Here is a 20499-nt window from a genome sequence, read left to right on the forward strand (position 1 = left end):
TTTCTTGCTCCCTAAATGGAAGAAGCCTTTGTTGTATCACTTTGAACATCACTTTACTTGCATGGAAAATTAGAGCAATGGTCCTGTAGTTACCGCACTCCTTGGAATCTCCTTTCTTGAAGATTGGGATGTATATGCAACGTTTCCAATCTGTAGGACATTATTTTGTTTTTTATATTTTTTGACATATTCTTGTTATGATTTTGACAGATTCAGTCCCTGTGACTTCTATAATTCTATTGGTGGGCCGGCCGAGTGGCGCGATGGTTAAGAACTCGCTTGGGATGCCAGAGGGCCCCGGTTCGGATCCCACATATGAGGGCCAGTGAATACTGCCCTCCACAGCTAAGATGCTGAACAACAGCTCAACTTGGAGCTGGGCTGCCTGAGTCGCCGGTGACGGCGTAGGCTGCAGCCCATGTGGCAGTGGGTTGCCATGGGCTACTGTGTGTAGCCAGCAGCCAGCGTGAGCGGCCAGCAGCCGCAGTGAGCGGCTGTCCAGAAGCCGGCGACTGATCTGCCTCGCCCGGGAAGAGCACAATGATGGTGCCAACTTGGGCCAGTGAGGCGGCGTCCTCCACAACTAGACTGAAGAACAAAACGACAGCAACTTGTCTGTTCCCCTTCCCCTCCAATTCCCCAATAAAATCTTAAAAAAAAAATAATTCTATTGGTATCCTATGTACCCCTGGTGATTTGTTTCTTTCCAATCCTCTCAGGGCAGCTTTCATGTTGCTCTCTAGAATTACAGGTTCTTCCTTATAGGAACCTTCTGCAAAGGTATCTGTCATACTTTTGCCTTTTCTGTACAGATTTTCAGTATACTGTTTCCACCTTCTCTTTATTTACTTCTGGTTAGATAATGTGTTTCCTTATTGGTCATTCAGCTTTCTCTAGTCTAGGTTCAAATTTGCCTTTTATTTCTTGCATCTTCTTGTAAAGGTTTCTTGTTTTTCCTTTTTGGTTGTTCTCTCCTATATCCTTACATTGACTATTGTAATAGTTCTCTTTATGTGATAGTCTTTGAAAAACAGCTTTCAGGATTCTAACCCCGCTTTTGTTACCATTTTACTTTTGCCTCTCACCTGTCTTTAACAATTTTTAATGTTTCTTCTATCATCCAACTCAGTTTTTCTTTCCTTTTTACTTCTGGTGTTGTCTTTTCACACTCTTCCCTAATAATATTTCTAGTTTCATTCCACAGTTCTGGTTCTTAGTCAATTAAGTTTAACAGTGCAAATATGTTTTTATGTGAACTTTAAGTCCATCAGGAATGTTACTTACATTATATTTTGGCACTACAATTTTTTATAGCACTCTTCTTCAGCTTTTCTCTAATGTTTGATATAAACAGTTTATGGTCAGTACCACAATCTGCTCCTGGTCATGTTTTGGCAGAGAGAACACTGCTTCTCCATCTCCTGCTTCCAATGACATAGTCTATTTGATTTCTGTATTGGCCATCTGGTGGTGTCCGTGCATACAGTCTTCTGTTTGGTTGTTTGAAGCATGTGTTTGTAATTGACAAGTTGTTGACTTCACAGAAATCCACAAGCTAATCTCCTGCTTCATTTCTAACCCCTAGTCCAAATTTTTCAACGGCATTTGATTCTGCTTTATTTCCTACTTTTGCTTTCCAATCACCTATAATCATCAGCATGTCTTGTTTTGGTGTGTGATTAATTTCTTCTTGCGTATTTGCATAAAAGCTTTCAATTTCATTTCTTCTGCCTCTGTCGTTGGATTATAGGCTGAATGATGGTTATGTTAATAGGTTTTCCTAGAAGTCTGATTGATATTATTCAGTTAGACCTTGCATTGTAGCCTGTAAATGCCTGTGCTACATCTTACCTTAGTATTAAAGCCACACCATTTCCACCAAACCCTATATATACTATGTTTTTTCCTATACATGTATACATACATACATACATACGTACACACAAACACACACACACACACATACATATATATACACACTTTATGGCTTCTCTTTGGCATATCCAAATTGCCAGCATCACTACTTTTATGCTTTGGGGCTATTATTAAGTAAAGTAAGGGTTACCTGAACACAAGCACTGTGGTACCCCAGCAGTTGATCTGATAACAGAGGCAGCTACTAAGTGACTAACTGGTGGGTGGTGTACACAGCATGGATACACTGGACAGAGGGATGGGTCACGTTGGGCAGGATGGAGCAGGACAACGCGAGATCATCATGCTACTCAAAATGATGCATAATTTAAAAGCTATGAATTCTTTATTTCTGAAATTTTCCATTTAATATTCTGGACCACAGTTGACCACAGGTAACTGAAACCGTGGAAAAGGAAACCAAGGATAAGGGTGGGGGGGACTACTGAAGAAGGTTTCTACTAGTAGAAGGACAAGGCTCTATCCAACTTGGCTACATACCTGAGGTTCCAATGACCCCCTTCTTTGTGTTTGATTAATTTGCTAGAGTGGCTCACAAAACTCAGGGGAACACATTTACCAATTTATTAAAGGATATGCTAAAGGATACAGATGAACAGCCAGATGAAAAGATACATATGGAGAGATACACAGGGTCTGGAAGAGTCCCAAGCACAGGAGCTTCTGGCATCAAGGAATTGGGGTGCCTCACCCTCCCTATATGTGGTGGTGTTCACCCACCTGGAAGCTCCCTAAAATGTGTGCTATCGAGATTTTTATGGAGACTTTCTCACATAGGCATGATCAATCACGAACTCCATTTCTAGTTGCTCTCCTGTCTCTAGAGGATGAGGGGTGGGGCTAAAACTTCCAATCTTCTAATCATGGATTGGTTTTTCTGATGATCAGCTCCCATCCAGGAGTCCACCCAGAGTTGTCTCCTTAGAACAAATAAAGCTCCTAGTGCTCTTACCACTTAGGAACTTACAAGGGTTTCAGGAGCCCTGTGCCAGGAACTGGGGACAGAGACCAATATATGTATTTTCTATTATCTCACAGTTATACAATAAAAATCTCATTTCATCTTCACAACCACTCTATGAAGTAACTATTATCATTGCTATTGACACACGAAGACACTGAGGCTTAGAGAATTTAAATAACTTACCCAGATTGTAAGTGGGAAAGCTGGAATTCAAACTCAGCTAAAATCCTATTTGCCTTCCTATATTTTCTAGTCTCCTTGCTATTATTTCTGGTCTAGGTGGGGCTATATGACTGTTTCTGGCCTATGAACCATGAACGGAAGTGACTTGAATCAATTCTGGGCTGAGACATGATGTTCTAGCATCTCTTTCCCTCTGAGGTGAACCCTGAAACCACATCTTGAGATGGCAGAGTATCTATCAACCTGGGACCCTGAAAGACTAGGGGGATCAGAGCCCTCAGACAGCCTGTAATGGATATGTAGTGTGAGTGAGCAATAAAATCTTTTAGTTTAAAAGCCACTGAGATTTTGAGGTTGTTGTCATTATAGCATGTTCAATTCTATCATTTTGTTTTTTTAAGATTTTATTGGGGAATTGGGGAAAGGGAACAGTGTTGGGGAATTGGGGAAGGGGAACAGCCAAGTTGTTGTCCTTCAGTCTTAGTTGTGGAGGGCACAGCTAGCTCAGCTCCAAGTCCAGTTCCCATCTGGCTGCCTGTTGGCAGCTCAAGATGCCGTATTCAATCTTAGTTGCGGGTGAGTGTAGCCCATCATCCCATGTGGGAGTCGAACCAGAAAACTTATTGTTGCTAAGAGCACATGCTCTAACCACTGAGCCCTCTGGTCGCCCGTAGGCAGCTCAAGGCAGCTCAGCCTAAGGTGCCGTGTTCAATCTTAGTTGCGGGTGGGCATAGCCTATCATTCCATGAGGGGATTAAACCTGCAACCTTGTTGTTAGGAGCACGTGCTCTTACCAGCTGAGCCATCCTGCCACCTGTTGGCAGCTCAGTGGCAGCTCAGCTTGGGTGCAGTTCGCTGGCCCATGTGGGACTCGAACCGGCAGCCCTGTTGCTCAGAGCTCACACTCTTAACCAACTGAGCCACTCAGCTGGCCCCTGTTGAATTCTATCTTGACTATTAAAGACCCTTATCTCCCCCTACACTGGGGAGCCCTGGAGTCCATTGCAGCAGTCCCATTCCTCATATAAAGAGAATGTGCAAAGCAAATGGGAGACCTAGTTTTTCTCAACAATCTAATCCTCTCTGTCAAGAGTAAGACTGTTTTGGCATCTACGTATGCCAACTGCTCAACCAGGTCTTACTGGATTGCTAAGTGTGATTGAAGCATCAGCTCCTTGAAGACCTTAAATATCCAAGTTGGAGAGACAAGAAGGGTGAAACTGTAAGCAATAAAAATACATACAAATACAGGCAGTAATTATATGAGTGCATTGTGGATGTGGTTATCAATTGAATGATACTAATTGTGAGAAATTCATGATTTAATCAAGGATGAGGGGTGCAGACCTTGAACTGTCATGTCAAAGCTGGAAGGGTTTATTGAAGGTTTTTAAATTATATTCTTAGCATTATTAACATTTTGGGCCAGATAATTCTTTGTCATGGGAACTGACCTGTGCCTTGTAGGATGTTTAGGATTTTAGCAGCTTTCTTAGCCTCTACTTACTAGCTGCCAATAGTATCACCACCTGACGCCAGCGTGAAAATTAATATTTCCATAAGTCCCCTCAGAGGGCAGAATGACTCCCATTTGAAGACCACTGGCTTATTGAATGAATGATTAGTTGTCGATGATCTTCCCTCTTCTATATTTTTACTAGGAGCTAGAAAAGAGTTGGGGGAGGGAAATGGCAGTTGCTTACATGGCAGGTTTGGGGAGCACCAGGAATGGGGTACCGACAAACGTCTGTCTTTCCTGAAAGATATATTTCCTGACCACCTCTACTAGGGATTTCTTGTTGTGAGTTAAAGCAGAGAGGCCTTGCTTTCTATTTTAATGTCCAATATCCTTAGGAAGGATTACATATTTGGTTCTAGCCAGGTATTTAAACATCAACAAAGGGAGGATCTGAAAATAAATCTGAACTATGAGAGAGAAAAAAAAGTAGCAAGACACTTCTCATTGAGAAAGCAAAAGGACCAAGAAGGCAGAGCTGATAGGAGGAAGGGATGAGAGCTCTAGAATAACGTTGTTGCAGTCTAGCCTGGGATGAGAGTCCTGGTGTTTCCAGAGGCGGAAGGAGGGTGAAAGAGAACTTTAAGATGCATAAAGACAGTGTACTAAGCTGAGCCAGATGCCAGCTGAGTCAAATTCTGAGGACGATGGGGTGATGGGATAAAGAAAAGGCAAAAGAGAAAGTCCTTAAGGCGCTGGCATGTGTACAGGGCCTGGTGATCAGGCCGTGGCCTCCTTTTGTGGTCTTATCTCACTACAGTCAGTCCCGCTCATGCTTGGGGCTCAGCCATCGAGGCCTTCTTCCAGTTTTTGAAATATTTTCTGTTTCTTGCTGCTTTTTTACATGCTGATCTACCTGCTTAAAATGACTCCCCCACCCCAATTCTTATCAACCCCCTTCTTCCTAATTCACTGTTACTCATGCGTCACAACTCAGCTCAATCTGTTACTTCCTCTGGGATGCTTCTCAGCATCCTGCTCTTCGTAGATCATTTCTTAGTTTATAATTGAATATTGATTTGTGGGATTATTTTATTACTGTCTGCTTCCCAGACTTAAAGTTTTAATTATAGCAGAAAGTGTGTCAATTCTGCTCATAAATGGTCTCCATAGAACCTAATGTCAGGCCTGGAATATAGTATATGCTCAATAAATAATTTTTGAATGAATTCACGAGGGTTAGGATTTTTCTACTTCATAATTGTGCCTGGTTGGGTAGGAACAGGATACCGAGTGACAGAAAAAAATGGTAGGAGTGGTTAAGAAATAAAATCACAACAAAAAACAAACTCATCTCATCAATAGTCTCATCTTTGTTATTCAAAATGATTTGTTCTTTTTAAAATCAAATTTTAGGCCACTAAAAGTTGTCATTCCTGGCCTATATAATCAAAGTTACCCTAGAAAGATGCTAATAACTAGGTTATGGGAATCTTTTGGCCAGCAAGTGCTTGTTTTATTTAGAGTTGAAACTTACTAGCCACGAGAGCCCTGGGTATGTGGCCTCAGTGAATCTGAATCTCAGTGGGACAGGAAGCAGTTTCTGCTTTTAGGTTTATCTTCTAGAGCTGAAATAATGATGTAGAAGCAATCCCAGAACCACTTAGACTGCTCAGAGAGTTCTGTGTATCCCTAAACATTTCACGTCATAATAATCTTAAGGGTGATTAAACTGGGGTTTTAATCACTGTTTTTGGATAGACTGTTTACAGTTAACTGGTAACACTTAAGTTCCCATGTGGGCAGGTGGCAATTCGTTTCTCAACTTCACATGATCTGGATCGTGAAATTTAGCTCCAAATTTAGTTCCTTCTAGATACATCCTTGTTTAAGGGGTTAGCAAATATTAGAAAAGAATTGCAAAGACAATCTCTTCTGAGTTATTTCATTATTGAGTCAGCCTTCATGAGGATCAAGGTTGAGATGTAATAAAAAAAATGTTTTTAACATGGTGACTACATGCCCAGCGTTGTGCTGGGGGCTGAGGTTATAGCACTGAACTAGACTGACATGGAGTTTACTGACTAGAGCTCTAAAATTGTGAGATAGATCTGTTTATCTATCTATCTATCTATCTATCATCATCTATCTATCTATCTTAACAAAGAGAATATTCAGAAATGGAATAATTAAGAGAAACTCACTCAATGACAGTTTAAACAAAAGTACTAAACTCAACAATAAAAACTCGTCAAAAGGAAAGAAAATTTTGCCTGAATACAGGCAGAAGAAGAAAGCTGTAAAACATTTTAATTATTCATGAATGGAGGTAATTTTTTCTGACAAGGATTAACAATACAAAATGTCCTTCTTTTAATAGTTATTGTTCCTGTATACACACACACACACACACACACACACACACACACACACACACACACACCACACACATATAGTATTGAGGGAATAAGGTGGATTTTGTTCTGTATCTGTATCTAACATGAACATGTTTTTACAAACCCTAAAAGGTACATGAGATCTGGTGATGGGTGAAAATATTTGAATTGGAACAATCTTGGAAACTCAAGGTCATAGAGTAGTCATGTTTATTTCTTAGTCGTTCCAGTTCTTCTCTGCATTCCTCCTCTCTCATGACTGAAAGCTGCCCGCTCCTTTGATAGGCATATATGTGAAACATGGTTCCATTGCCTATGGAAGAGGCTTATTCTGGTTGCTCCCATATGATCTCTCATCCCCACCTCCTTCACATCTCCCTCCCTATCCCACCGACATCTTGGGACTGGGACACGGAAGAGCAGCTATAAGGCTTCCCCCGCATGAAGCACGTGACAGTCCAGATTCACCAGAAAGCAGATGTCAAGACAGGATTTTATTAAGAAAGGTACCTGGGAAAATGCTGGAGAAAATGGGAGGAAGCTGGGAGAGACTGAGAGAACGGTCTGATCAGAATGCAGGCTGACTTTGAGTGAAGGACAGAGGACAGAAATGTTGAATGGAAGCACGCTGGACTGCAGAGCAGGCTAAGGACTGTTCTAAGGAAAATTTGGCAAGGCTCTGGGGAAGTCCTTGAGCCAAAGTCACCCATCAAATGGGTCGCATATCTTTTAGGAAAGAACCTGCCTTTTCTGTGCTTAGTCATTGCCTGGGAGCAGCTTCTGGGAAGAGTGGCCTTGGTGACAGAGCAGAGATGGATTTCAGTGGGTGTTGGAGTCAGCAGCAGCTCGGGGCCCTTGGTCAGCTATACTCCCTGCAGTTGGAAGACTGCGAGGCCCATTCTCATGGCTGCCACAGCTTGTGATTTATTCAGAAGCTGGTTTGGAAAACATGCTTCCTCTTTGCAACAGATGGGAATGTTTTCAAGATTCTGAGAAAACATTTGGTAGGACAGATCCCCGTCTCAAATTACTATAATTTCTTTTCAGAATGCTGGCTGTTTTCTACGTGGCCGAAGTCATAGAAGGAACGGTATTTGGAGATTGGGTGAATTTTGTGCTTTTGTATCTGATGTGAGCAATTTTACAACCCCCAAAAAGTACATGAGGTCTGATGATGAATCCAAGTATTTGAATTGGAAAAATAGTAGAAAATCAAGGCCATTGAGTAGTTATATTTTTCTCTTAGCGCTTCCTGTTTCTTCTCTTGCTTTGTCCTCTGTAATGACTGAAACCTGTTCTCAAGAAGCAGCTTCCTGATCTGTGGCTTATCATGGTGGAGTGACCTTGAAATCTACAGTTGAGTGGCGTCTCTTTGATTGATGTTCCTCCAGTCCTGCCAATGTCTTAGTAAGCCCCCAATAGCCAATATTAAGCTCTCTGCTTTAATTATGTGGAGTAGTTTCTGTTTTCTGCACTCAACCCTGATTATATAGTAACCAAGCTCCCCCCAAAGGAAGGTTGTTGTTCATTAACTCATTTGCTGATATGGCTGTTTATTCATTAAGTCAACAAATATTTGTTCATTCAGTTATTGAATATTAGCCAATGCCAAGCACTGTGCAAGGCACTGAACATTCTCCGGTGAACCAAACACAGGTTCTGGCCTTAAAGAACTTACAATCGAAAGCCAGGCCCCATAGTGGGGTGGGGAGGCAGTACAGAGAATTAGTGATGATTAAAAAGTTCAAGGTAGAATGTCTAATACGGGAAAAGAAGGGAGACTAACACTCATCAAGCATCTATTATGTGTCAGATATTATGGTGGGGTTTTATATACTTTACTGTATTTAATCTTTACAGTACTCCAGTGAAGTAGGTTATTACTCCCATTTTGCAGGTGTGCAAACCAAAACTCTTTGTCTTGTCCAAGGTGTCTTATCCAAAGATCTGAATCAGGATCTGCCTGACCCCCAAATCCGTGCTCTTGGAAAGCAAACATTAATAGCCTTAGAGTATGCTTTGCAATGACCAGATCCCCTGAAGAAATGAATGAAGGATGTGCCTCGTGCCTCATCAGGTTCTCAGTGTCTCTGCAGCCCAGCATTCATTGATCCATTCTACTTTTGGCTCCTATTATTTTTCCTTTCCTCTGGCCTGCCCCTCAAATGCCTTTTCTCTAACTTTTATCCTGCCTTTGATTTTCTTTTGCCACTTTTCTCTTTCTCTCACTCTGGACCTCTTGCATTTCTTTCTCCCCACCTCTTTCTCTCCTTCATCTTCCTTGAATCATAACTTCTCTGCCTCATTTCCCTCTCTGGGCTCCCTCAGGCTCTCTGTCTCTTTGTATCATTCATTCTCTGCTTGCCTGTTACAGCTCCCAAAGAAAGTCCCTGGCTTAGAGCACATGGGCCTCTGTATTTCTGGTTCCATGTTCAGGGTGAGGGGACAGATGGTTTTACCTTCTCTACTGGTTCTGCATTTTGATGGGAGAGGAAGGGAACTTTTACTTACTTCTTAGTTATCAGTGAAAATGCTCCTTTGTCAGTATGTAAGAGTTTTGACTTCCCATCCTTGTCATCGTCAGGTTCTGCTTTGCCACAGCTTGTTCTTGCTCTTGCAAAACTCACCTTGGTGAAGCCATTCTTTCTTCTTTCTCTGCCTGGCTCTGTAGGGGAGTAAGGGCTTTGCAGACGTGTCAGCTGAATTGAGACGACATGCAATATGGAAATCCCTGACATTTTTTTAAATGTTATTAAAAAATAAATAAAAAATTGTTATTGACCTTAATATAAATGGAATGAGGAATACAAGATGGCAAATGGATCTTGCTCCCAGTTAATATTCTCTTGTGTTATGATCACATGGTAATTGCACATCTCTTTGTTGGAACGCCCCTTCTCTGCTGACGGGCAGCGTGCCCTGGTCGGGCATCTTTCGGGAGGAGGAGTGGTGGTTTCGAGGGTAAAAGGGCAGTGTTTAAAGAGATCATCCTCAGAGAAAGAAAAAAATCCCATCGTACCTTTTACTTTTTAAAAGGCCATTTTAGCTTTTGAAAAGACCTACATTTTCTTTTGTTTTTTTTTTGAACTGGAAGGAAGAAACCAATGAAATTTTACTCTTTATCAACTTTACTCTTTCTCTTCATTTTCCTTGATTGTCAGACTTCATCCTAAGACCCTGTTTGTCTCCAAACACTCTCATGGAATGATTGCTTTCTAAATTTTCAAATCCCATTCCTGAAATTTCAGCAGTAAAGATGCAGAGTACTGTTTTATATTTTGTGGTAAGCACCTTAACCTTCAAAGAATGTAATAATCACAAATGAATTACATAACTCAAGATCTCATCTCCTCTCCATTTAATAAAAACTTAAATGGGTGGAGTTAGGTGGTTTCTTGCAAATAAATTACCTTGTCTTGGCCCTTGGGCTAGAAGGGCCCTTTTCCAGCCCCATGTGGAAAGGTGGCTGAAAAGTTAATGGGGATCCGAGACTGAATTAGTGAGCAAGTTATCCCCTTCAACAGAAATAAAAGTCCTATTGTACTTTGTGATAGTGACTTAGGAGTTCAGGCTTGGGAGCCACACTTTTAAAAAACTACCTAAAAACTGGAATTATTAGAGGAGGACAATTGGGGTGGTGAGGTGGCTGAAACCTACATTATATAAGGACTGGTGAAGTAACTGGGTTAGAAAAGAGAAGGATCTGGAGCGGGAAACAGGAGAGGCAAATAAAAGACAATGCTATACTTAACAGTGTGAAATTCATATTTAAATTTAGAACACAGGACATTGAGATGTGACAGTAATAATAAGAAGCCTTTATTGAATGTTTAGTACTTATGCTTAGTGCTTTGTATTTTTGTTTGTTTTAATCATTATAACAACCCCAGAGGTAGGCATAATTATCTCCATTTAATAGATAAGAAAACTGAGGCTCAGAGAAATTAAGAATCTAGCCCGAAGTCAGGCAGTTACTAAAGGCCAGAGCAGAATTCAAACTCAGGTCCTTCTTACTCGTAAGCCTATTTTCTCAAAGACAGTGCACATATGTCTCAAAAAGAAGGGATGGTGAGCAAACAGCCATTTGGTTGGGGAGAAAAACAAATGTCCTTTGTTTTATGCATGGCTGTGTCTTTGTACCTTTCCATTTGATTTGGTGAGAAATTGCATTACCTCTTATTTCCATGCATTAGCAAGGTGACTGCTTTCCATTCATCTCAATTTGCAGAGCAAATGTCATGGCATGGGTTCAATGGAAATTTTCTCCCTTGTGTTCCAATATATTGCTGATGTGACAAGGACAGAATTGTCAGAGCAGCTCCTAATTAAATAGTTCAGAGCTTCATTAGGAAGATGTGGTTGGATGCGGGACTCACCGGGCAAGTGTTGACATCACAGTTGACACTAATTGGTCCCTTGGCTAGCAGCCTCAGCACAACAGAGGGCCTGGACACTAAGGGGAGGGCAGGGCTACCATGCTTTTTGAAACCACTTTCTAGGCAGACTCAGAGATTATCACTATTGGTCAGGAATGCAATTCCCATAGGCACTAGGATTGAGCTTGTCGGTTTGGCTTTCTCTCCTTCACATTCAGTGGCCTTCTAGACCCAGGGCACTTCTTTTGTGGTTGACTGGCACGGGCACACACACACACAAGGACACACAGAGACTCGTGTGCATGCAAGAAACGTAATATAGTACAGAGTTGAGGGTGTCTGTTATAGAAGCAGGACTAACCTATTTAGTTCATTTTCCTCCATTGAGGATGTGAAAAGTATTTGGGAGACCAGGAAATGAGACTTTTTGTAGGAAAATGCAAATGAGTTTTTGCCTTTGTACCTTAATAGCCAGAGAAGGTGAAGAGATATGAGTACCCATGTGTTCAGTTCCAGCTTCCGTGACACAAGTGCTGTGTGGATTCTCACTGTATTGCATGGCCTTCCTGGCTCAGAGACTCAAATCTCAGGGACTCGGGGACTGACTCGTTATTTCAAGCCCAGAACCATGCAGGTCACTGAGACTAGAAAAGACTAACAAACAAGAGATCAAATCAGATTCAGTAATCTGTCAAGATTCTGGGTATATCACTGATGGGTCTTTATACTTTGCTTCCTGGGATCCTGCATGGAAAAAACCCACAGTATTTTGACTTTACAAGGGACAGTTACTATTTTCTCAATGTTATAGATAATAAAGCTGAGGCTTAGATAATATGAAGGGTGTATACAAGGTCTTAAAATTGGTGAGAAACATAGCAATGACATGTTTCCATTCTTTAGGTTGTAATTTAATACTTTCTGCTATGTGACTTCCTTTCTAACATTTTCTTCTCTTTCCCACTTGTTCTCTTATAGACTTTACCATGGGAGACTATTCACACATTCAACGTGCCCTGTCTTGTCAACAAATAATTTTGGTCAAATTTTCATATGAGCCTTATATGTTTGATATCACACACATACCCTATAAAAACACAAGGTGATTAAAAAACAATTGAATAGTGGTTGGTCTTATTCCCAGATATCACACCATTTGACTTCTGGCAGAGAGAATTCAAGAAGCTTGTGTTTGTTCCACCTTCCCCGTGACCTTGAATATAAATGAAGGTGGGCACTGTGGCGGCCATTTCAACCATCAACTTACAAAGGGTCTAGAATGGATTAGACTTCAGGATTGATGTGTATCCTATGAAATGAGGAGTACATATTGGGCATTTGTAAGATTACAGAAATACTGTGACAGTTCCTTTACAAATTAGTTTTGACTACTTGTTCATCTATAACCTAGTTACTGAGTAATGCATTTTTTAAAGTGTTTATTTCTTTTTTAATCATCTTGTACACCTTTCATTTATACCTGCCTCCCAGCCCCAGGGGAATTCCATCAAAGGAGAGGAAGCATGTTAGTTTTTTATTTTTAAATTATCTTTGGTGGCACTTAAAGCAATACTTTAAAAGTTTAGAGTCATAAGCAATAGCACATTTAAAAAAATGTATTTATTTATTTTTATTGTATGAAGGAAGCTCTTCTATGAAGTTAATACGTTGTTTTATCTCTGAAGAGGAGGTTGTCACTGTCCCTAAGTCTAGTCTGGGCTATTTGAGTTCTGGAGTGCCATGTATTCTGGCTTCCTAATCTACTCCAGGTAGCCTAACTCCATTTCCTTCAGTACTATTTTATGGCACCACCTTCTTGTCTTATAGTCACACTGGGGCAGCAGGCTTCATCATGGTTCCTCCTGAAACTCTCCAATCCATTGAGGGAGACTCTTCCTCCCAGCTGACTAGCTTTGACTGTGGTCTCATCCCTGGCAGCCTGCCTCAGGACATGCTTCCTCTGTTTTGGAGTTGGTGGCTGAGTAAATGAGCACCAGGGGGTGAGACTTCTCTATCTTCTGACTCTGAGAGAAGCATCATCAGGTGGATCTGCTTTCAGAAAGAAAAGAATTCACTCAGTGAGCTCACTGACATTTTAACAAGCTGTCAGCAGGACATCAGGGGCCTCTGAACTGCAGGCATCTCCCCATTGGATTCTCAAGGAACACCATCTTGAGTTTCAGGTTAAAGTAACTGTAGGTTCTCTAAATGGAATGTTCAATCTTCGTATTCAGAAGGGACAATGGTTTTGACTTTCAGATGGCGTGCCATCTTGTGTGGGCAAGAATGTCTTTCCCTGGCCTCCCTGGGACTCAGGGTCCAGCAAGGTGGGCTGCAGAAATCACTCTGAGCTTCTGCTCTCGACGTGAATGCAGGAGGGCTTATATAAATGGGAATTTCCAGCTCAGGAAAAGAAAGATACTTTCTGTTTTAAAAGGATAGATAACATGCTTTATCATTTGAATAGCAATTAAATGTTCCTGAGATTTCTTTTTGTGTGTGTGCCTCAAACAATGGTTGTGGGTTTTTTTGCACCCTTTTATGCAAAGGTTCTTTTTATGCATTCATTTAACAGATATTTAATATGCTCCTATTTCTTTAATAATAATATAAAAAATTCATAAAGCCCTTATTTTGTACCACACCTGTGTTACATATCTTCTAAGCAGTATCTTATTTGAGCATCTCAAAAATTCTCTGAAGAAAGTGTTATTATCAATCTCATTTAATAAATAAGGAAAGAGAATTTTAAGAGGTTAAGGAAAATTAAGGGCAAAGAACTAGCTAGTAAGTGTTATGGGGGATGTTAAAAAGAGACAATATTTTCCTTAAAAGTCTAGAATGTTAGAATGACAAGGAACCTTAAAGAAGTCCCATACGATGATCTAAACAAGCCCTGAGAGGTTCAATCACTTGCCCAGGGATCCACACAAATTAAAATCAGGGTCTGGGCAGAACCAACAACTCGCAACTTTCCCTCTGGTGTGCTTTCCACTGTACTAGTATGCTGCCTCCCTCCAAGAATGGAAAATATTGTAGAGGTACCACCCCTTACCCACAACCCCCAGCATTGTAACAGTGAAAGTGGGCAAGTGCTTAATATGGAAATGAGGGATGCAGATGAAAAGTTCCATCAGTGCTGAGACGAAGGGGATCTTTTGGGTTGGGGGGGGTGGGGGCTGCTGATGTTTCAGGAAGGTCTGGTAGAGAAGGGAGTGATTTAGCTCAACCTCAAGTGGTAAAAGACTTGAATATTCAGGAAGAAAAGAGAACAGGTGTTCTAAGGACTAGTCTGAAAAAAAGCTTTGAGTTTTCGGCAGGGATAAAAAGAAGACTTGCCTGGTGGGCTGGGGAGTCATACAAGGGAGTAATGGGGAACAAAGGAGGTCAGTTATTCTGAGCTTTGTATGCCAGGGGTACCAGGGGCAGGACTGAGGCAGAGGGAGTGGGTTCTGAAAATAATCTAGATGTAAAAGGATGAGGCATAAAAAAGATGGAGAAAGGACATTTTCGTGTGGTGGCAAGATATAGGGCATTTTGGGGAGAAATATACATTTGGATAAATAGGCAAATGCTGGGGGAGGAATTGGAGGTGGAAGTGAGGAGCTGTCTTTGGGAAGCAGGAATGATAGGGTCACCTTTGGGGTCGGAGCCACTGTGCAAGGTCACAGGCCTGAACACAGCTGATTTGCACTCGATTGATTTTCCTGAGCAGACCATTTTCACCTCATTGATTTTCTTGGTTTATTGACCTGTGTTTTGTTGTTGGTTAGAGGTCACTTTGTTCTCTTTAGATTCATTTTTGGCCTCTTGTTACTTCCTCTTGTTACTGTGTGCTGCTCTAATCATGACTGACAGCTATTGACCAAACGTGACATTTCCACCTCTGATAGTTATACTGTTTGGAGAAAAGTTGAGGGTGCAATCAAGAAGTTGAATTTACAGAGGGGTTTGGACTTAACCCAGCCATCCTGAGAGAGTTGTCACCATAGGTAGCATGGAGAGACTGGATGCAGGAAAGTGACACTGTCCACCTGTGTTAAATGCTTGGGTGGCCCATTAAGGGCAGGTGGGATGGTGACTACAGTTGCCAGCTCCAACTGCTTTCTCACTCCCACAATTACAACTGAGCCAAGTTTGTTGAAAACAACTGTGAAATGACCCTGGACAAAGTTACTCCATTATCCTGGGCTCAGTGTTGTCCTCTGTAAAGTGAAAATTTGGTTTTGATGCGTGATTCCTACACGTGGCTCCTCCTGCTTGTTGAAATCCTTTCATCCCTCTTCACCCTTTTTAGATTCAGTAGGTCTGGGGTGGAGCCTATGAGTCTGTATGTTTAAGACTCAGGGGGATTCTAACAAACTGGTCTGAGGCCTGGTGTGGAGATCTCTGGTCTGTGTGTCCTCCAGAATCCTTCTCATTTTATTCATTTGCCTTTTTTTCTTTAGGTTCAGGGGGACTTTAGAATGCACAGTCTCCCCTTTCAGTGAGAACCTCCTAATTCCTCACTCTTCATGTAGAAAACGCCTTCTTACTCCTGATGTAAAACCTGCTTTTCTACCTTAATAGAACTGGAATACACTGTATCACCCATCCCAGCACTATGTATATTTTAAGTCATATTTTTGTTGTGGAATGACAATGTTTGTTTCCAGTTAAAGGAATTCCCAGCACCAACAACCAGGTAGAGAAAACAACTTAGGGAGTTTGGGATGGGACAAGCTAATTCCTGTGAGAGTTTGTATACAGGCAGCCCAATATTTTGGCTCCATTTTATTCTTCCTGACCTTCCCAGAGAGGAGATGGGAAACCACAGCAGAGTTTATTTTTTCCTACCTATAGATTTAATGTCTCTTGATGAATTCCAAATGTAAACAGTCTCTAAACAGCACACGCATTTTAGCCTTATGGAGAGATTCCCTAGGAAATTGATTCCCTGGGAATAATAGTAATGAATGATAAAGGTGATAACTATCTCTATTGAGCACTTCCTATAATATGATCTATACACCCTGTACTACACATTTTCATAACATCATCTTCATTTAATTCTCACAAAAACCATTTGAGATAGATACAATTGCTAGCTCCACTTGATGGATGAGCAGACGATGTTTAGAAAGGTTAAGTAATGTACCCATAACCACAATGCTCGTGGAGCTGTGGAGCAAGTATCGGGCCTGGCTCTCTTTCGGTCCGTAATGCCCGAGGGGTGAACCATCACACTGTATGGCTTGCATGTGTGTGCATGTGTGTGACCTGATAGAGGAAAGGAAGGAGCAGGGCATGATCAGCGGGAGGCCATGGTGGAGACCCAGACATCAGTCTATATTTCACTGCCTTTCTGTGTATGTACATCTCAAGTCAAAGCAAAGCATAGGTATCTCCTACTGCATGGGAAGGAATGTGACCACCAAAAATAGTTATCCTACTATGTGTGTTAACTTCAGAATGAGTTGTAAAGCTTTTGCTTGTATTTACCTGTATGTGCAACACATGCTTTGAGACCAGCATATTCCTAGAAGGCCACCGAGCTGTCCTCCCAACATGGCGTCCTGAGGTTTCTAGTTAAACACTGTCTGGGATTCCTCTGTTACAAAGTGTAGTTTAATTCCACTGTGGTTAGAGAACATACTTTGTATGACTTCTATTTCTTTAACTTTGTTAACATGTTTTATGGTCCACAACATGGTCTGTCTAGTAAATGACTTATATTCATTTGAAAAGAATGTGTTTTATACTTTTGTTGGGTAAAGTATCCTGTTCATTAGATTAAGTTGGTTGATCATGCTGTCCCTTACTGAATTTCTATCTTCTTGTTCTATTAATTGCTGATAGAGGAGTGAGTGTTGAAGCCTCCAATTATAATAGTGGATTTTTCCATTTCTCCTTTAAGATTGACTAGTTTTTCTTTTAGTGGGTTTGCTTTTTATACAATTGGACAATCTCTGCATGTTAATTGGTGAGTTTAGACCATTTATACTTAGTATGGCTATTGATATAGTTGCTTTAAAATTTACCATCTAGTTTTTCTATTTTTTCCATCTGTTTTAAAATTTTTTCCTCTTTTTGTACCTTGTTGGATTATTTAAATATACCTTATGATACCATTTTATTGCTACCATTGGCTTATTATTTATACCTTTTCTTTTGAATTTTTTAGTGGTTGCCAATAGGTTTGCAATGTACAACTTTGTACATCTGTAACTAATCAGAGTTCATCTTCAAGCAATACTTACCTCTATGTGTGTAATGTCAGGACCTTACAATGGTATATTCCGAATTCTTTCCTTTCATTCTTTATGCTATGATTGTTATATATTTTACTTTTACACATGCTATAAATACAATACTATTTTTATTTTAAACAATCAGCTGTTTTTTAGGGCCATTAAAAATAGAAAAAAAATTTATTTTTACCTTCATTTCTTCAATTTCAGTGCTTGTCATTTCTTTGAGTAGATCCAACTTTCTGCCTGGTATCATATTGCTTTTACCTGAAATTTTTCCTTTAATATTTCTTATAGTGCATGTCTGCCAGTAGTGAATTCTCTCAGTTTTTGTTTATTTGAGAAAATATTTCTCTTTCATTTTTGGAAAACATTTTTACTGCATATAGAACTCTGGTTAAAAAGGTGTTGTTTGTTTGTTTGTTTGTTTGTTTGTTTGTTTGTTTGTTTTCTTTTAGCACTTTAAATATATCACTCCATTGTCTTCTAGCTTGCTTGGTTTCTTACAAGAAGCCTCCTGTAATTCTCATCTTTGTTTCCTTGTACATGATGTATCTTTCCCTGCTGGCTATCTTAAACATTTTACAAGTTGTCTTGTGTTTTCAGCAGTTTTAATATGACATGCCCATTTTTTGTGTGTGTGATTTGTATTGTGACAGTATTGTTTTCTTTTATCTTTTTCATATGCCTAGTAATTTTTTTTTTAAGTTGGACATCTTACTTTTATATAGCATAATAGAGACTGCGAATAGTATTTTTGCTTGGAATGAGCACAGCTTTCCTTTTGCTAGGCTTTAAATGACCTGGGTTTGGGGGTTGTTGTTGCCATGATTAGCCTCAGAGTACTGCAGGCTTAAAATTCCTCTGGCATTGCTTGTGGTTAGAATGGAGCTGATTTGTCAGAAGGTTTTTCTTAATATCTTCTCCACCCTCAGGTTTCAAAATTCTCTTTGAGTTGTACCTCCCAGAGAGTCTCTCTTCATACTCTTGTAAGTCTCTCAGCAATATCTGATTGTTATTTGTTACATGCATCTTGTTAGCCTTGTCATGGGAAGTGGAGAGTTGTCCTATGTCATTCTATTTAGAAAGCCTCAGACAGGTGCTCGGTCCCTGGGTCTCAGGCTGTGGTCCTCTCAGTGCTTCTGTGCCCTCCCAGAGGTAGTTCTGGCTTAGAAGGTGTTCCTGCTCCACTCCCAGAAGTAGAGGGCTCTTTTCTATCTTCTTCCCTCCACTGCAGTAGGTTTTCTTCTGTGTCCTAAGGGTGACAGTATGTGTTACTCTTCCCCCACCAGTTTAAAGTTTTTGTTCTGTTGGGGAGATAGAAAGGTAGGATCTGGATTAGGTTTCTTGTGCTTGCTGCAGCAGCTGCTGTTTCCTTCCTATAATACTTGTAGCATGAGGGATGGTTTCTCAGGACTCTTACCAGATTTTTCTGTGAGCGCCCAGTGAGGTCCATGAAGAAGTTATAAGTGGGTGTGGATTTCCTGTATCCAGCCTCCCCTCCACCCGCCCCCCTACATACACACACATATACACACACACTGTTCTAAATATTCTCGCTAGCTCATGCTCAGTCTTTACCAATTCACTAAACAATTTTAGCTGAACTTTTTTTTTTTTTAAGATTTTATTGGGGAATTCGGGGGAGGGGAACAGACAGGTTGACAAATTGCTGTTTTGTTCTTCAGTCTAGTTGTGGAGGACATCGCTTCACTGGCCCATGTTGGTATGATCACTGTGCTCTTCCCGGGTGAGGCAATCGGTCTCCCGTCACTGGTCGGCCGCTCACCGCGGCTCCCGGTAGCTCACACCAGCTACCAGCCACTCATGTAGCTCACAGCAGCCCACTGCAGCCCTACTGCAGCCTACGCTGTTGCTGGCGACTTGCAGAAGCCCAGCTCCAGGTTGTTCATCATCTTAGCTGTAGAGGGCGAATGTCGCTGGCCCTCAATGTGGGATCCGAACCTCAGCCCTGCTGCTCAGAGCTGGTGCTCCCAAGCCAGCTCTTAACCAGCTGAGCCACTCGGCCAGCCTTTTAGCTGAACTTTTTAATGTCCAACAGCATCTGTCCTGGGTAAGCAAGACCTCATGACTCATCTCTCCTTGCAAGTGCCTATCTTTCCTTAGGCTTTGGGTTAATTGGTTGTCCTGACGCCTCAACTCTCTAATGGTTTCAAGAAAAGTTTGGGATGTGCTATTTGTCTGCCCCTTTAAAACCTTTTTTTTGGTAAGTGTAGAGTGATGCCCTTTCCAGATTTCTCCATCTCAAGCAGAAACTGGAAGTCACACCATGCACCGTGAGCCTCCTGCTCTTGCACATGTTTGCTCTGCCTATGATCTCCCTCTCCTTTCTTCTACCTGGCAACCTCCTACTTGTCTCAGTGACCTCATGTTCTCATCTTCTCAGAATACAGGGACAGGCTTACACAGTGATTAAACCATTCAATGACTTTCATAGACAAAAATCGGGATATATTGCCAGAAGACCTAGAATTTGAGCCTCACCTTTATTCTTGGCAAATCCCTTGTCCTATTTGAGACTTGGTTTTCTTATTTGTCAAGTAGGAATCCCAATATCTACCCATCTTCCTTTGCCAGGTGAAAGATTATGAGTGGCAATATCTGACACACTTTTAAAACTAAGTTCCAGCCCATCAGCCTAGCAACAGGCCTGACCTGAAGATGACCCCGCTCTTTCCAGCAACTCAAGAAGTTAGGGGCCCAGAGGGAACTAGGTTGGTCTTGGGTCAGAGTGGAACCCGAGGGGGACAAACCCTGCCCTCAGCCAGAAGCCATGAAGGAGAAAAGGTTAAAACAAAAGGCTGGCCTGGCTCTAGAAACCCCATATTTTCTTTTTTATTTACAAAGCATGTTGCCAAATACTAAGGAAAATAAATTGATTTCCATCTTTACTGATGTGTTAAAACTGCTGCAACACCTCATATTACCAAATAGATTT

This window comes from Hipposideros armiger, unplaced genomic scaffold (assembly GCF_001890085.2).
Source record: "Hipposideros armiger isolate ML-2016 unplaced genomic scaffold, ASM189008v1 scaffold_59, whole genome shotgun sequence".
Taxonomy (NCBI): Eukaryota; Metazoa; Chordata; class Mammalia; order Chiroptera; family Hipposideridae; genus Hipposideros; species Hipposideros armiger.